Genomic DNA, 19,697 nt, shown 5'->3' with positions numbered 1-19,697 from the left:
TTATTATGTGAAAAGTCAACATATACCTCAGTTATCACACCCAGTATCTGAGATAACAGTTATTTCCTATTGCAGGTACATGGAATAACTACAGTATCACAGATGTAATATGTGGGGTTGACTTTTTAATGATAACCACAGTACATAAAACAAAAAGTGCTATCACAATTGTGTGTCTCCATGCTTTTATCAGGTAGTTCCCCATTTTCCATGGACTGGTGTATGTCAGATAGTGACATTATTTTTAAACTTCAGTTAATTCTCAATCTATTTTTATGTTAAATTAAAAGGATTTTCCCATCCCCGGAAAAAAAATTCTACCCCACACATTACTGTTTTAAAAAAAATGTTAAAAAGAAGTGTGTGGGGGGGGGAAATCTGGCTATTAAAAAAAACAGGCTACAGCAAAGAAGACTGGAGTTTAAAAGTTGGTATGCCCATAAATCTCAATGGGCATACCAAATCTCAATGTGCATATTTTCTTTTAAGATAAATATGATGGGCTGAAAACTGAACTGAATGCTCAAAAAATAAAAAAGTTTAAAAAGAACAAACACTGAAAAAAACAAAATCTTGTTCTAAAATGCCACCACAAGACAAACATTGGTCAAAGAAACAGTTGTGAAGGAAATGTTGCCTTTTATATGTAAACTCTTTCGCTGTGTAGGTTCTTATATTGGCATCCATCACAATAGTATCCAAGTCCCTTTTACCATGCTACTAATTTGGGCCCCAAACTTTCAAATGAGCCCTTTGTGGGGCTCCTTGTGGGTGCAGGCATGCCCATGCAGAGTCAGTTTCAGGCTCGAGGCCTTACTGAGCACCTTATTCAGGGCCTGATCTTACAAAATGCTGTTCCTTCCTAGCTTCCATTGCCACAAGAAATTCTCAGTTCCTTGAAGAACTGGACCTAAACTGAAGTCTCCTATCCCCCAGCTCCTTAAAATGAATGCAACACTCCACTTAAAACATATATCACCAAATCTCTTAGCTTCCCTGGCAGGGGAATGAGGGGAAAATGTTGTAGTCATTATGGAGGGAAATATTTCAATTGATTTTAAAAACAAAGGCGAAAGAAGGTCTTGCAGCTAAGGCAGAGAGTAAGGAGTCAGGAGATTACTATTCTAGCCCCACCTGTTCACAAGCATCCCATGTTGTCTTTGGTAAATCACGAATGGACACCTTTGAATGCCCTTACTCATGCTGGATAGTGTGGTGTTCAATGATCACTCAGTGTTTAAAGTACTTCCAAGAGCTCTGCTTTATTCTGTATCCATTTCCAACTAGCAGTGCATAGCAAAAACAGCTGCACAGCACTCCCACCCAGACTTTCTGGGAAACTCAACCCTCAAAGGCACAGTCCCCAATATCACAGGCAGTACCTTACTGAGCAAATCGCCCTATTTAAGCAAATGGGACAATTTGTGGAGTAAGGTGCTTCTTGTTGTCAGTAAAGGTACCAGAATCAGGGCCTCCATATCTCTGCCTCAACTCCCAAAGCTGTATATAAAAAATACGTTATTTCTTTAATATTTTACAGCACTTCTCCCAAGCTCTAGACTATCTTACAGCATTAAAAGGTACAATGAAAAAAAGTACAAATCATGATAAATTGCAATAGTCTGCCCTGATCCATACACAATATATTTACTGCAAAAATATAAAACCATAATGGCACAGAAAGAGTCACCCTCTAACCACTCCATATCCATCAAACCACTGCCTCAGAAAAGCTAGACAGAAGAGAGGACTTTGCAGTATGCACTAAACATTATCATATGCAGATTCTCTTATACCAAAGAGACAGGCACAGTCAAGAGTAGAAAACTTCCAAGTGTGAACCCCATTTTCTATTCAGGGGCTCCAATCTATATTGCAACCTCCACTGAGGACTGGACTATACCCCTAGTGGAGAGACAATGTCCTGGCCTGCACTACAAAATTAGGTTGATGCAACTCATTTGTGCATGTATATACACTCAAATGTGTCTCCCACCGATGTAAGTGCTCTGTTACGGCAATGCAGTGCAAGTGTAGAACCTGCATGACCTACATCGACCTTGACAGTCCTCCAGCAGCTGTCCCGCAATCCCCAATAGCGACGCTCTGGTCACAATTGTGAACTCACCTGCCCAAGGGTCATCAAGACTGGAAATCATCCCTCCCTTTAAAACTACCACATATTTTTGAATGCCTTTTCCTGATTTCCCAGCTTGGTGAGCACACCTTGCACAACAATGGACAGTTGCTTCCGCTCAACCAACCATTCCAGCTCAATGAACTAGACATGCTCCTGCCTGAAGTAGATAGGAGATATTCGATCTCCTGAGCCTGTGGGGGAAAGAGGTTGTGCAGGCACAGCTACAAACTAGTCATAGAAAGGTGGACACCTAGGAAAAGGTTGCATAGGGGATGCAGTCAAAGTGGTATGACAGGGATCAGCAGCAGTGCTTGTGAAAGCGAAGGACCTACTGCAGGCATATCGCAAAGCCAGGGAGGTAAACAGTCAGACAATCTGGTGCTGAGCTGCAGAACTACCATTTTTACAACGAACTGCATGCGACACTTGGTGGAGATTCCACCAGCACTCCATGGATAGCTCAGCGAAGCCTGAAAGAGAGCCCCCTGTTGTGAACAGCAAGGAGGAAGAGAGATATGCAACAGTGGGGCGGGGAGAGGTCCAGCTATGCCACAAACCAGGATCTGTATGAGACTCCACCGCACTCTAGTCAATCCCAACAGCCAAGCACGGATGAGCCCGATCCAAGGGAAGGAACCTGGGTAAGTGTGTGCTGGCATTCTCCCTTAAAATGTTTAAATGTGAAGATAGTGCACGGACCAACCCCAACTTAGCAGGACATAGATGTCTACTTGTCACTGTTTTACTCATATGAGAAAAGTTAGAGTTATCTTCTTTTCAACCCCATGTAGGGTTAGGCAGTGAAGAGGGAGGGAAGACATGGAGCAATCTGTTTGTACATAGAGATATCCCTTGCATCCTCCTGAGGGATCTCCATGAAAGTTTTTTGGAAGTACTCTGCGATCTTCTCCTGAAGGTTTCTAGGGATGGCTGCCTTATTTCTCCCTTCCCAGAAGGACACTTTCCTATGCCATTCTCTGATGTGTTTGGCATGTGTGATATTCACAAACTTACAACAAGCACCACACATATCCTGATAACCCCCAAAACTTCAGAGCTAGATAGAGCACAGTTCACAGCATCGCATTACTGTGGCTGACAGTTAAAGTGGTCTTTCAAATCCTACCTCAGCTGCATAGCTTTGAGCTGAGTTCTTGTAGTGGCTCTTGTATCTGGCCATTCAAACTAATCAGACAGCTGCTCCACCTCTGCCCTGGCAGCAACATTTCCCCTTTTGCATCACAGATTATGCAGGACATAACAGTTCTAACCATTGGGATATTTTTGTCACTGAAATCTAATCTAATGAGTAAACACTGCCAGTTTCTCTTTCAACCGCTAAAAGCAGATTCAACTGCCTTTCTGCACCTTTTATTTTTAATTAAAATAAAAACACTGCTTCTTTTCTATTTTTCCATCAAAAACATGAAAAGATTCCTGAAAAAAAACTGAGCAAAAAAATCCCATTTCTTTCAAAAAATTGTGAAAACTAAAGTCTAATTTTTTTCTAGCCCTACAGATGCTTGAGACCTCTGGCCTGTGCTTCCAGATGGAGGAACTAGGAACTATGAAAAAACACAGGAAGACAGGCAGACAAGAATTTCCAATTTCTGCTTTCATGGCTACAAGTGAAAATGGGCAGTAGGGTGGGAGGAGGGAATAGGAGAGAACAAAAAATGCTGCAGCAAAAGTGACGGTGGATGCTCCATTGAAGTCCTATGGCCAGGTTTAATAACTAGACTCACATACTGTACAATCAGTATTTAAAAATGTTAGGCTATAAAGTTCTCATCACAAAATTTACCAGTATTTTCTCAAATATCCTAGTAGAAAATTGACATCGCTCTGTACAGTCATAACAAACTTAATTCCAAAAGAGAAAATAATCTTCATATTTCCAGTGATTTTCTATGCTTGCATAGTGTGCAATATATTGAAGAGAGAGTACAGTTCTGTAGAAGGCTGGAAAGATCCCACATGCCCCCCTTTAGCACACTGTTGCATTCATTTGAATTGAATCATACTTCAATAGCATATGACAGCCACTCAAAAAAAATCCCCCAAAACAGTAGTGGTATTCATTTCACCTGCTATTCAAAATGCCCAGCACGTGTTAACATTAACTCAAGCTGAGCGAAAACATCTCTGCAGAGTAACCAAGCACTTGGTTGCATTTCTGACCATCATTACAAAAATGGAAATACAACGCAACAGAATCATTTTCGTAGGAGCGGTGTATATTTTGTGGCTTCAGAAAACAGCCTCCTTTGTTCCCATCCCCAGTTCTGACTCAGGCAAAGCTCTCATTGCTTTCAGGCCTACTGATCAGCTATAATCTTAAAGGGGAGTAATATAAGCCATGTACACTCCATTAACAACAATTAGCACAACCAGATGAATAATATTAAATATGCGATAACAGAGGGTACGCTGGATGAGATATTATTTATTATTTGTATTCAAGTTGTGCTGAGGAGCCCCAGTTACAGGCCAAGACCCCACTGTGATAGGTGCTGTACAAACACAGAACAAAAAGACAATCCATGATCCAAAGATTGTTTAAATCTTGGATCCAAATCCAAGTTTAAAAAAAACAGACAGTACAAGGAAACAATATTAGTCAGCATGATAGGCAGTGGTCTCAGCACATCAGCAGCCTAACTGTTGTCAAGTTTTTTGTAGACACCATAGAAAGGAGAGTTTTAAGGAGGATTTTGAAGGAGGATAATGTGTTAATTTTGCAGCTGTTTACATGGTGCTCCTCTCAATTGACAGGCAGCATTGGAAAAAGTATGAAGGTGCTTGTTGTAAAATTTAACAATGAGAGATGACAGGCAGGGTAGGGATAGGCCTTGAACGTGAAGAACAAGTAGCTTATGTCCGATGCAATTCAGAAGGGGGAGGCAGTAGAGGGATGCAAAAAGAGGAATGACATGGTCAAAGTGACGGGCTAGGAACATGATCTTTGCAGCATCATTCTGAAATGATATGAACAGCGTAAGATTGCATTTGTCAAGGCCAGAGCAGTGGTGAAGCTAATAGAAAAGGAAATGGGGATCGGAGGATGATCATCACCCCACCCTCAGTGGCCTTTAGGTGCATGCATAGCATCTTTTCAAATATATTATGCAATTGACAAAAGGAGGTGCATGACACAAATGTTCACATGGATATGGAGAATGAGTCTGCCTTGTGCTCACTCAGCAGCGGTGGCTCCTGTTCCGTAGGGCTGTACACAGCTCCCAGATCCAGGTGTTGCACCAGGGTGCACAGAGTCACGTGGCCCTGAACTGCCTGTGCACCATACTCAAATTTGACCCAGCAACCCCTCTATCCTGATGGAGGGGCAGCCGAGCCAAACCTGAATGGCACTGCAACTGCATATGTCAGCTCGCAACATCCAGAGTGGGGAGCTGGGCCCATTCTTGTGGGCCAGGAGTCACTACTGCTGGGTGACTGCAGGCCAGGCTCACTCTCCAGCTCCCACACCTCACCCTGGCTGGGGCCTCCCCTCCACACCGGGCCAGGATTAGGGTTGCGGTGCCAGGGTAGAGAGTGCAGCAGGCATGGTAACGTGAAATCAGCAAGCCAACAGGTATAATTGCAGGTGGCATCATCAATGACCCATCGCCTCCTCCTCCCTTGGAAATACTGACTCCACCACTGAGCCAGGGAGAAGAATGTTACAGTAATCAAGATTTGAGATTATGACACCCTGGACACGAGATTTAACTGTGGGGATAGCTAGGAAAGGCCGTGTTTGACAGATGTTATGCAGAATAAATTGACAAGATTTAGACATAGCCTTGATGTGAGAACCTAGACAGAGGTCCGAGTTGAAGATGACATCCAGATTATCACCCCAAGTGACAGGCAGAATGGTGGTGTTGTCCACAGTGATACAGGAAGGAGATAGTGAAGAGGGCTTGGGGTAGGTGGCGGGGGGGGGGAATTAAAAGCTCTCATAGACTCATAGACTTTAAGGTCAGAAGGGACCATTATGATCATCTGGTCTGACCCCCTGCATGCTGCAGGCCATAAAACCGTCCCTACCCCTTCCCTGCACTCTGCTGTTGAAGTCCCCAATCCTGTTTTAGGTGACTTCAATCGGCAGAAGCCCTCCTGCTAGAGATCCCTGCCCTATGCTGCGGAGGAAGGCGAAAAACCTCCAGAGGCTCAGCCAATCTGCCCTGGAGGAAAATTCCTTCCCGACCCCAAATATGGCGATCAGTAAGACCCCGAGCATATAGGCAAGAGTCTCCAGCCTGACCCCTGTCAGCCATTATACAATTTACCTACCATTTCTTGGTTTTCCTTGACTACTATGTTTTACCATTAAACCATTCCCTCCATAAATTTATCTAACTTAATCTTAAAACCAGACAGGTCCGTCGCCCCCACCGTTTCCCTCGGAAGGCCGTTCCAATATTTCACCCCTCTGACGGTCAGAAACCTTCGTCTAATTTCAAGCCTGAACCTCCCCACGGCCAGTTTATATCCATTCGTTCTCGTATCCACATTAGTACTAAACTGGAATAATTCTTCTCCCTCCCTCGTATTAATCCCTCTAATATATTTAAAGATAGCAATCATATCCCCCCTCAGCCTTCGCTTTGTCAGACTAAACAACCCAAGCTCCTCTAGTCTCTTTTCATACGACAGGTTTTCCATTCCTCTGATCATCCTAGTGGCCCTTCTCTGCACCCGTTCCAGTTTGAGTTCATCTTTTTTAAACATGGGAGACCAGAACTGCACACAGTACTCCAAATGAGGTCTCACCAGCGCCTTGTACAACGGAAGCAGGACCTCCTTATCCCTACTAGATATACCTCGCCTAATGCATCCCAAGACAGCATTGGCTTTTTTCACCGCCACGTCGCATTGTCGACTCATAGTCATCCTGCGGTCTACTAGGACCCCTAGGTCCTTCTCCTCTTCCGTTACTTCTAACCAATGCGTCCCCATCTTGTAACTAAAATTTTTATTAGTCATCCCCAAATGCATCACCTTACACTTTTTACTATTAAATTTCATCCTATTCCTGATACTCCAATTCACAAGCTCGTTCAAGTCTCCCTGCAGGATATCCCTATCCTCCTCCGAATTTACAACGCCTCCCACCTTCGTATCATCCGCAAACTTTATCAGCCCACTCCTGCAATCGGTTCCGAGGTCAGTTATAAATAGATTAAATAAAATGGGTCCCAAAACCGAACCTTGAGGCACTCCACTAGTAACCTCCCTCCAACCTGACAGTTCACCCTTTAATACGACCCGCTGCATTCTCCCCATTAACCAATTCCTTATCCACCTCTGGATTTTCATATCGATCCCCATGTTTTTCAGTTTAACCAATAATTCCTCATGGGGTACAGTATCAAACGCTTTACTGAAATCCAGGTATATTAGGTCCACCGCATTTCCCTTATCTAATAAATCCGTTACTTTCTCAAAGAAGGAGATCAGATTCGTTTGGCACGATCTGCCCTTCGTAAAACCATGTTGTAATTTATCGCAATTGCCACTAACCTCCAGGTCCTCAACTAGTTTCTCTTTCAGAATTTTCTCTAATACCTTGCACACTACAGATGTTAAACTAACAGGCCTGTAATTACCCGGATCACTTTTTTTCCCTTTCTTGAAAATAGGAACCACATTAGCTATTCTCCAGTCTAACGGGACCACCCCCGAGTTTACAGATTCATTAAATATTATCGCTAATGGGCCTGCTATTTCCCGCGCCAATTCCTTCAATATTCTCGGATGAAGATCGTCCGGTCCTCCCGACTTAGCCCCATTAAGGCATTCAAGTTTTGTTTCTACCTCGGATACGGTAATCCCCCATCCTGAATGCCCCTCTGTAGTGGTGCTAGTATCCCTAATACCTTCATTGGCCTCATTAAACACCGATGCAAAATATTCATTGAGATATTGCGCCATGCCTAGATTGTCTTTTATCTCCTCTCCGGCAATAGTCTTCAGCGGTCCCACTTCTTCTTTCTTTGCTTTCTTCCTATTTATATGGCTGTAAAACCTCTTACTATTGCTTTTAATTCCCCTCGCTAGGTCCAACTCTACACGGCCTTTGGCCTTTCTCACTCTATCTCTACATTCTCTGACTTCGCTAAGGTAAGTTTCTTTACTAATCCCTCCCCTCTTCCACTCTTTGTACGCTTTCTGTTTTTTCCTAATCGCCCCTTTGAGTCGGTCGCTCATCCAGCTCGGTCTAAATCTCCTGCTTTGTAATCTTTTTCCCTTTTTTGGAATGCAGGCCTCCGACAGCTCATGCATCTTTAACTTGAAGTAATCCCAGGCTTCTTCTGCCTTTAGATCCATTAATACGTTTGCCCAATCCACTTCCCTTACCAGTCCCCTTAATTTGTTAAAATTGGCCTTTTTAAAATTATAAACCCTAGTCTTTGACTTAATTCTGTTACTCCTCCCATGTATTTTAAACCGAATTAGCTCATGATCACTGGAGCCCAAATTGTCCCCCACTACCACTTCCTCAACGAGGTCCTCACTACTTACCAGAATCAAATCTAAAATGGCCTCCCCCCTCGTCGGTTCAGCTACCACTTGATGAAGGAATTGATCAGCAAGCACATCTAGGAACATCTGAGCCCTATTATTACTACTAGCGTTTGTGCCCCAATCTATATCCGGGAAGTTAAAGTCCCCCATAATTACACAGTTTCTATTAGTAATTACTTCTCTAAACACATTAAATAGTTCCTTATCCATATCCTGGGTCGATCCCGGCGGTCTATAGCACACTCCGAGCACTATCCCCGGAGAGGCTCTAGTAGTCCTATTACCCAGTGTGAGTATTGCCCAGACGGACTCTGTGTTATCTAATCCATCAACTATTATTTCTTTACAGCTTATTTCACTATTGACATACAATGCCACCCCCCCACCTTTACCTTTGTTCCGGTCTTTCCTAAGCAGCGCATACCCCTCCATACCTGTGTTCCAGTCGTGACTGCCATTCCACCACGTTTCTGTTATTCCTACGATATCTGGTTTCAGCTCTTGGACCAAGAGCTCCAATTCCTTCATTTTATTACCTAGGCTTCTGGCATTGGTGTATAAACACCCTAATGTATGTCGTTTAGCCTGTCTCCCATTCGTAGCACTATAAGTTGCGGGCCTCCTTGCGTCCGTCCCCCCTGTCCTTCCTATGTCCAATCTCATCTCCCCGGCTATGTCTCCTCTCATTTTACTCACCTTTTCCATACTGGAATCTGGCGTGGAGATTAACTGTGCATCTCCCAACCTTCTCCCCAAACTTCCTAGTTTAAAGCTCTTTTGATAAGATGAGCCAGCCTCCCTCCCAGAAGTCTATTTCCTTCCCTACTCAGGTGAAGCCCATCCCGCGAGAACAGGTGTCTGTCCCCGAAAGCCTCCCAGTGGCCATACATCCCAAAGCCCTCCTTATAGCACCACTCTCTTAGCGAACTATTTATTCTCTGTTTTAGTCATGCTGAGCTTGAGTTGATGACTGCACATCTATGTCAGAGACATGACAAAATTTTAGTTTGGACAGAAGAAAATACATCAACATAGACATGACAGTTGAGTTTGTGTTTTCTGATAAGATTACCTAGAGATATGGTGTAGAGGGAGAAAAGGACCAAGGACAGAGCCCCGTGGAAGCCCCCACAGAAAGCTGGAACAGGAATGAGGAGGATCCTCAAAAGGACACATTGAAGGAGCAATTAAAGAGGCATAAAGAGAACTAAGAGAGGACAGAGTCACAAAAGCCAAGGGAGGGCAAGATTTCAAGGAGTGTGCAGTTGACTATGTCAAAGGCAGCTTTCAGACGATGAGGATGGAGTACCGGTTTTGAACTCTGTCTGAAAAGTTATTTTTATTGTGAATATTAAGTACTTCAATTTCTTGTTCAATTTCTAATTACTTCAGTTCTCTTCAGACTTGTCAATAGAATAGAAGACATGTTTATTTGTTTTTGTAAATCCCTATGTGGGTGGGCAAGCATATAAAAGGATATATGAGACTTCATAGGAAATATCATTTGTATTACCATCATAATTATTTCTGGAGGTTTTACTACTACCGAGTGGCCATTTTGTCTTTTACAGAGTGTATCACATTCAGCGTACCCTTTAAGAAACTGATATCTGGCTGCATAATTTCTAAATAATATTTTTCTAATTGCCTGAACGTTTTGAAAAAATACAATTAAGAGTTCAGGCAAAAATAGAATGTGAAGAGATCCTGATTTGCCATTGCTCTGCATCATGTGTAGTTATTTTCATGAGTGCCAGGTGAGAATAAAAGACTATCATTCTGTTTGGTAATACTTTATACCCATTTGGTTCTTGCATAAATAAATACATGACATGCAGGGTAACAGAGACTGGGGCCTAAAGTCTATAACTTTGCAAACATACATTATGAATGCTTACAGTATTCAACATCTAATTAAAAGTAAATTTCAAGGGGTGTGCAAAGTAATTTTAAATATATATCAATATTTATGTGTATGTTTTCTACCATCTTTCTAGAAACTGAACTATGTTCTCCCCAGTGAAGTTCAACACATAGTTGATTTATTATAAATATATTTTACTCACATAATAGAACCTAGAGATGTTGCTGTATGAAGAATTGTTATAGATTTGCAAGCAGATGTTGCAGCACTGATACAATACAGACCTGCTCTGCTTTGATTTCCTGAAAGCTGTAGCATTAGCACCATGGTGATGTTACTACTGTATCACATTAATGCAGACATCCATATTTCAAGAACCAAGTCTTTAAAAATATAAGGGGAAAAAAAACCTTCTTGAAGAGTTCATTTTAAAAATTATATCTAATTGCTGTGCACTATAAGCATATCCATGTCTACTTTTATTTAAATGCAGAGTTTTCAAGAAAGATTTTAGTTTTTGTTAAATTTTTAACAAAGTATTGATTATCTCATTAAAGTAGTTCTAGGAAAACAGAGCCATATATTTACATGTAGCTTCTGAGCAGACAGATATCACTTCAACTTCTTACATTGTAATAACTTCAATACTGATTGTATTTAGCAGCCTAACCATGACACCAAATACCAGATTATTATTTGTTCTAGTTCATGATAAACTGATATGTACCAATGGCTCTAACTCACTTGAGTAGTCCCATTCAAGTGGAACCACTGGCATTCAGGGGTCAATCCTGCGAACAGGTATGCACCTGAACAATATTGGATTACAATGGGACTGCTCACATTAATAAATATTTGCTGAAGGCTCAAGACCATACTTTTAAAAATGCCTGTTGTTCCTTGATATGGTAAAGAAACAAATAAAATTCAACCACAGCCATGATAACAAATATTCAATATCATGTTCAGTAACTGGAATTCTGCATCAGTTAGGCAATCAGTTTAATACAACAGGTGGTTTCAGGGGCTATGCTAACTAATTGGCCCAAATCAATATTTAAGCATTATTGACAGATATTGGACATAACACATTACCAATAAAATATATCTAAAACCAACATCCAAATATTAATTTCAGATTCTATTACAGTTCCTTATTTGGTCCCCATTAACATAGTCTCTGAAAACTGCACAGTCTTTTATATATTTATCTTCACCAAAACCCTGTGAGGTCGGGAATTACTATTATCCTCATTTTAGAGAGACACAGAGTGTGTCTACACTGCAAAAAGGTGTGTTCTTAACTTGGATTAGCTAATCTGCATTGGCTATTTTGGGTTAAAATAGTAGTGAAGGCATGGCAACAAACTTGGGTTAGTAGCTCAAGTTGAACCCCATGCTCCCCCATAGGCAAGGCACTATAGGCACTTACAGGGATCCGTTTCCCCCTTCTGCCTAGGGGTGCCAGGTATCCAGTTTTCAACCGGAATGCCTGGTCGAAAAGGGACTCTGGCAGCACCTCTGACCATTAAAAATCCGGTCATCTGCACAGCGGGGCTAAGGCGGGCTCCCTGCCTGCCGTGGCCCTGTGCAGCTCCCAGAAGCAGTGGCATGTCCCCATTCCAGCTCCTAGGCATAAGAGCAGCCAGGGAGCTACATGCACTGCCCCAACTCAAATGCCAGCTCCGCAGCTCCCATTGGCCAGGAACCTTGACCAATGGGAGCTGTGGGAGCGGCACTTGCGGACGGGGCAGTGTGCAGAGCCTCCTGACCGCGCCTCTGCGTAGGAGCCGGAGGGGGGGACATGCCACTGCTTCCGGGAGTTGCTTGAGGTAAGCGTCACCCGAAGCCTACACCTGTGACCCCATCCCCTGCCCCAGCCCTGATCCCCCTCCTACCCTCCAAACCCCTTAGTCCCAGCCCAGAGCATCCTTCTGTACCCCAAACCCCTCTTCCCCAGCCCCACGCCATTGCCCTAGCCACTGGATTACAGAATATTCTTATGTGGAGTGCTCTTAATCTCTCCTATTGAATCCAGGAGTGCTTAAATAATTAAATACACCTCTACCCCGATATAACGCTGTCCTCAGGAGCCAAAAAATCTTACCGCGTTATAGGTGAAACCGCGTTATATCGAACTTGCTTTGATCCGCCGGAGTGCGCAGCCCCGCCCCCCCGGAGCGCTGCTTTACTGTGTTATATCCGAATTCGTGTTATATCGCGTCGCGTTATATCGGGGTAGAGGTGTAGTCAGTGGTACCAAAGAGAGAGCAAGAATAACCAGTAGCCTGGTAGTAAGGAGAGACACCTGGAAGGTGGGAGAATGTCCCTGCTCCAAAGACTGACTGTAAAAAGTAGAAGCACTTCAACAGGAGAGATTAAAAGACACCCACCCACCCTCATCAGATAGCTCAATGGCTCAGACACTCACCTGCAATATGGAAGACCCGAATTCAAATCCTCTCCATGCCTCAGGCAGAGGAGGGGGATTGAATGCAGGTCTCTCACATCCCAAGCGAAATAAGCTTATAAGGAAGGCACCCACTTCCTCCTCCTCCAGTCAGTTCAACCCAAACCAGGTGTTTTTTTTAAAACACATTTTTGGAATGGCCAGCAAACCAAAAAAATCAATTATTCACTCTATCTACTCCCGAGTCCCAGGCTACCACTCTAACCACAGGATCATCCTTCCACTCCCATACTCCACTCAGCTAACTTATTGACAGTAATAAACAGTAGCATCTGGCTCTCATGTGAGCTGATTTGTACCACAGGGCAATCTATATCTTTGTCTCCTCTGGACATTTAGATGGATGGAATGTGCGCCCAGTGTGTTACAACAACCCTGAAATGCTTTTGGCTCTGACTGGGAACACATTAGCATTAACTTAAATCTGCTGCTTTGTTTACTACATGAGATATCTGCTTGTGTTTTATGACTAAATAGTATCAGTTAAAGAGACCCAAACATTGTACACAGCAATATACAGTACGTGACAAAAGCTATCCACTGTAGACAAAACCAAATGGGCATCAATTTACATTTACACTTCAAAAGCATCATATTATAAATCATGTATTTGTTTTCAAAACCATGAGAGAGTCATTATGCACAACATCAATGACCTTAAAAAATTTCAGAAAGCTTAAGAAACTGGGTCCAGGCCTGCTGATAAAGAAATTGATTAACCTATTTCTGGGCACACACTGGTGTGACTATTGATTTCAGTGGAGATATTCCTGAGATAATTGATGAAAGAAAGCAGAATCAGGGCCAATGGAAGTTTTGGGACTCACTTTCAACTGGGGCAGGCACTAGGGTTGGGTGGGGCTGGGGATGAGGGGTTTGGGGTACAGGAGGGTGCTCTGTGCTGGGATTGAGGGGTTCGGAAGGCGGGAGGGGGATCAGGGCTGGGTCAGGAGATCTGGGCGTGGGAGGGGGTCAGGGGTGCAGGCTCTGAGCAGCGCTTACCTCAAGTATGGCAATATATTTATTTGAATAAATCACTCTTGAGAGAGAGAGAGAGAGAGAGACAGACAGACAGACAGACAGACAGACAGACAGACAGACATGAAATAGTTCGAGCAAGAGGCTTTTATTTATTTATTCAGAGCTACAAGCTGGTAGGCCTAGAACAGCTCTTTAATTATACTTAGAAAAAACTCAAGCACTGTTGACAAGTGATAATTTATTGTACTATATCAATGTAGCTTAATGCCTAGATTGAAAAGACAGGTCAAGGATTGTACACGGTCTGCATAATTACCTACAGTTTGCTAGGGTAAGCTGATTGCTGCAGACTAATAAAATAATCCAGCAATACCATAACCAAGATTTATTACAAAACCACGCCCCGTGAAACATTTTAGCCACCAACAATACAGATGAAAAACAAGAAGATATGTGATTTTCATCTCTATTTGAAAAATAATTGGAAGCAAATTCCCGAATCCTGTTGAGAAGACAAAGTCCAGATTCAACAATTATAACAGATGGACATTAGGCGCCTGATCCAAAGCCAACTGAAGTCAAAGGGAATCTTTCCATTTATCTTAATAGGCTTTTGATCAGGTCCTCTGTTACCATCGCTGAGCAGACTAATACCAGGTTATCTTTTGAAATCACATTCCATTTACTACTGCGCACTGCAATTCTGTTCACTCGTCTGAATGGTTAAGAAAATATGGGGATAAAGAGAAGTAAACATGACTGAACATAAGTGATTAAAAAAATGCAACACGAAAGCCACCTGAACACAGTTAGCAAAAGAAATGTAGTTTAGCAAAGAGCTTTTTAAAATATCTGTTTTTCTGCATACATACGATACTGTATCAACCTGCTCTTTCAACATGTGCTAACAGTAAACATGGATCATCCCACGAAAACACTACAATAGAGCACGACTGTAGTGTAAACATCTTCTAAGCAGCTGTTATTTGTAACCAAAGCGGTATCCAAGTATTAAGGCCTCCTCCATACCTCAGCTATAAAGATCAAACACATGCATCTGCCCTAGGAAAACAAAATCGGAAACAGCTAACATATCTTTTTGCCCAGTCTCCTATAATAAAATTACTTGTAATAATTTGAGCTTAATATGTACTTTGGTGGATTGTTTTTCTCTGAAACATTTTCTCCCATAGAATAAGCAACTAAAAACACGTCAGATACCTTAGTACAACTGAGACTGTTTTAAGGGACATAAGTAATATTGGTGATTTCCTTTTTCCTGTGTAAAGCATGAAACCAGAGTCAAAGCAAGGAAAAGAATCTAGATTTGTAAACACCCAAGGACCCTATTCAATACTCCTTACTCATACTTCACTCAGACAAAATTCAACACCTGTGATTCTCTGACTAATCATTTCTAACAAAAAGGTTACCTTCATTCAATAGCTCATTACTAAAAAAGGTCAGTTACTAACTGATCTTCATTATCTTGATAAGAAAGTGGAATCGGGGTGGAGTCACCTCACCTCACAATAGTCTATTGTTCTGCATTGCTTGAAAAAAATCTTATGGAGAGGAGCTGCTTTCTACCCCAAAACACCTGTTTATATGGGGAGGAAGAAATAAAACTCCCTAATAACCTGTAGAAAATAATCCTTTGGATTGGGGGCCTTTTAGAAATCATGCAGGATTTTATTAATAAATCTCTCAGTGTGCCTTCTCAAAAGCTCATTCTTATTGTTGGCAACATTATTATCCTTTTATAAATACTTCAATAGAAAGGCGTTTGCAGCTGGGAGCAAAACTCACTTTCAAACCATTGCCTTCAAATAAAAATGGGAATTTACTTTCTGATGCCCCCAAACAATAGGGGAAATCTTTTATTTTAGATATCTTTTCCCAGAAGGCAGATTTCCTGTTCTCTTTGAAGAACACTGGTTACAGTCTTCCTACCCTTCTCTGCAGCTCTGCATTTCAATAGTTTTCACACAATATAACCCAAACTCTAGGGTTTCTACTTACAACCCTACAACTGTCCTGGTCAGAGGAAGGGTCTGGGCAACACATACACAGACATTTTTCTTTGTCAGTAACACATTTTAGAAACTCTTACCTCCCCATCCCCAAAACTCTCCCCCCTCCATCCAACAAGAAAACTACCATTCATTTTGCCACAACCTCTAAGACACAAATCCAAATATCCTATCACTGTTTCCTGCAAGAGACAACACTGCTTTTTTGCAGGGAAACCTCCAAAGGGAAGAGAATCATTAAGTCTACTCAAGACTAGTTTGGAAATCTGAACTAAATCAACAGCAGTCATAATTCTGCATCCAACTACAACAGCAAGTGCAGAGCAAAGCTGCCATGAGCCTGTGGTACATGGATGTTACAAAGATCAGTGATAAGGATGAGGATCTGTCTGCATCAATTCCTGCAGTTTGCAAATCCACTGGTAACACACAGCACTTCCCTGCTGCAAGTCAATAAAGGAATTCAGCTAAGGAGCCTCAACCCCCTACAGCGTCCCGGTCGCAGAATGATACAATACAACCACTCACAGCCAACACCAGGCTCTCTTCCTCTCTGCGCTGTGACCCCTCCCTGCACAAGGGACAAGTCAGCGAGCCTCCAAGCTTTCCTGCAAACTGATGTCTCTTCTAGCTCCAACAGACTTTCCGATTACAGCCTCCTTACTGTAATCCATGTGCTTGCTGCTGGCCAGTGCCTGCAGCCCACACAGCACCACATGATCACTATGACAACATTAGAGCCTCCCGGTAGGGTTGCCAACCTCCAGGATTGCCCTGGAGTCTCCAGGAATTAAAGATTATATCATGTGATGAAAACTCCAGGAATACATCCAACCAAAACTGGCAACCCTACCTCCTGAATGCTCCAAGCCATCCGCCCACAAGAACTTGGCTCTCCTCAGTTGCATTTAGATTCCTGAGCATCACAGCTGGTAGGTAACACGGCTCTGAATGAGTTTGTGTAGATTCTTCCAGAGATTGCTGCTCCCCCTTGGGACGCTAATAAATAGCATGGCTCTCTGGTTCCTTTAATGCAGTGGTTCTTAACCTTTACTGCAGCCTGTACCCCTTTGCCTCTCAAAATATGTTCTCACACCCCTTATCAAAAATCAAAGTATGTTCTCACACCCCTTATCAAAAATCGTTGAAGTAGGTCAGTTCTTTAAACCTAGATATATTTTTTGTTTGTACATTACAGTAATCGTTAAAAATGTATAATGTTAATAAATACATAGGTTTGATGAAACAAAGTAGTTGTACTTACATGCCTATGCTTAATTTGTATTTTCAATTATTTACCTTTTAAAAAAATCTGGCATGTCTTGCACCCCCAGAAAGGGCATCTCGCACCCCCAGGGGGTGCGTGCACCCCAGGTTAAGAACCACTGCTTTAATGACAGGAATTTACCATTCTAGCAGAAGCCCAGGGGACCAACAGCAGTGTCAGGGAATGTGTGAAGCCCTTCACCCTCACAACACTGAACCTGAACCCAATAGATGGCAATCCCCAAATGAAGCACTACCACTTCCCCCAGCCACATGAGCTGAGGGAGGCAGTTCTTGAGGCTGAAGCCTCCCCAGGGACCATAGTTATTTCACAGCCCCTGAAACCGGGGCCGGCTCCAGCATTTCTGCCGCCCCAAGCAAAAAAAAAAAAAAAAAAAAAATCTGTGATCACAATCGGCGGCGGCATTTGGGGGAAAAAGAAAAAAAAAAAGCCGCGATCGGCAGCGGCAATTCAGTAGCAGGTCCTTTGCTCCTAGAGGGAGTGAGGGACCTGCCATCCCCGAATTGCCACACGTGCTGCCCCTTCTCCCTTGGCCGCCCCAAGCACTTGCTTGTTAAGCTGGTGCCTGGAGCCAGCCCTGCCTGCAACTATCACAACATGTGACAACCATCACTCTACTTTCATGTTACTCCCCTTCCCTTTGCCAGCCTTCTCTGTGTACAACGTAAGTTCCTTGGGACAGGGACCGCCTTTCACTGTCAAGCACTTAGCACTCTGGATGCCAGTGTCATACAAATAATCACCACCACAATGTGTACAGGAGCACCTGGAGCTTCTCTTTCCTGATTGAAGTGTAAACGCAAGGTGATGATTTCAGGAATGTACATGTAGTTTCATAGGCAAACAACCTCCAACCCAAAATCACCACCATCACCATCCTTAAAGAAAAACAGAAACAAAATTACAGTGGTAATGGTTTTGCTGCAAAAAGGAGTCTCTGGAGGAAAGCAGCTGCTTCAGAATCATGCGGGAAACTGCTAGTCTAGGTGGCCAGCTGAGAAGGGAGACCTTCAGTTTTGTTAGAACGATTGAGAACCCAATGCACTACTGCATTTTTATGGCAGTGCAAGTCCACTGAAATCAGTGAAGTTGCACTGGCGTAAAACTGGAGTAACGAAGTGGTGAATCAGGTCCATTATATCTAAACTTGCTTCTGGTGGGCACTATAGGAGGAGAAGGGGGTTTTTTGAATGAGACTTGAATAAAGCGAGTGGTGGCTTGACAACATGGCCTGGGGAGGGGGCAGAATGGAAAAATCCACAGCAACAGCAATGGAAGGAAATAAATGGAAGGGTTGAAGCTGGTATAGCTGGTGAAACAAAATATGGGAGTAGATTATGCTTCTTAGATCGCATTGGGCCTATTTGATTTCTTTCAGGTACAAGATGTAAAGTTGACTTGAGACTTACTGAACAATAACATCAAGGATTTTTATACACACACACACACACACACACACACACACAGTAGTAAGCTCTAAGATTTGAATGGTGTCCCAGCGTAGTCTCAGAGTATGGGTATGCTTGCTGGGGTCCATCTGTGATCGGACACTCTTGCCGTATGACAAGAGAGGATGTGTGCACAACACAGCACAGTCTGGCAAACACTAAAAGAGATTCATTTGATGGCTGTGGCCACGGAAACTGTACACAAGAATATCATAGTAACCAAGGCACCTCAGGTAAATTGAAAGTTCTTTTTCTGTTGACTTTTTTTGTCCTAAATTAAATGAGTAAAAACTAATGAAAAAGCAGGAGAGTGTTTGGTATTTCATTCTTATGGAGGGAGCAATATGTAAAAGACAAAAACAAATAAACCCACACACTTTAAAGAGGAAAACTGGGTTCTGTTACCCTTAAAATCATCCTTCTAAAAGGCCAATGGGAGTTTTGCCATTGATTTCAGAAGGAGCTGGTTCAAAATCTTTGAGTAATATGTTCCAGATGATCTTATTGCTCCAAGCTTTAGCATGTGCATGGACGGGTTAGGATAGCATTAATTCCAAGTATAAAATACAAATTATGAATAACGCCATATGAACAGCAAAAATATGTACCAGGTGATGACTTGCTACTTTTTGAAATACGTTTACCAAATTCAGCCCTCTAAGGTAGTCACTGGATTGCATGGTGAAATTCAAATACTGCAGGCTGGCCAAACTACAAAATATTATTGAAGTAGATATTCTGAAGTAAATCTGGATAGCATTTCTGATGAGATTCCACTACAAAATCCTTGATACCATTAAAAAGTATCTTTGGAACCATTTATAAAATATGTGTTAAAATGCAATTGTAATCTGTGGTTTAATATACAGTATTTTTAAAATATATATGGACTGTGAAAATACATACTGTAATTTGCCTAGATTATCACAAAGCAAGCAT

At 42.5% G+C, this 19,697-nt stretch overlaps 1 protein-coding gene across 3 annotated transcripts in view; it reads right to left on the bottom strand.

The window, feature by feature from the left end:
- ANK2 (ankyrin 2) overlaps positions 1-19,697 on the bottom strand; it is a 584,612-nt gene that overhangs the window by 509,440 nt on the left and 55,475 nt on the right. Inside the window, exon 1 of one of the 3 annotated variants that reach the window (XM_034771767.1) lies at positions 16,551-16,694. The exons of the other annotated variants lie outside the window; for them this stretch is intronic. The gene's annotated coding sequence lies outside the window, so the exon portion shown is untranslated. Of the gene's footprint in view, positions 1-16,550; positions 16,695-19,697 lie in introns of those variants that run through there. 3 annotated transcript variants of the gene reach the window in all.

This window comes from Trachemys scripta, chromosome 5 (assembly GCF_013100865.1).
Source record: "Trachemys scripta elegans isolate TJP31775 chromosome 5, CAS_Tse_1.0, whole genome shotgun sequence".
Lineage (NCBI taxonomy): Eukaryota > Metazoa > Chordata > Testudines > Emydidae > Trachemys > Trachemys scripta.
Note: the sequence above shows the minus strand (reverse complement) of the source record. Positions and strands in the feature narration are given on the sequence as shown.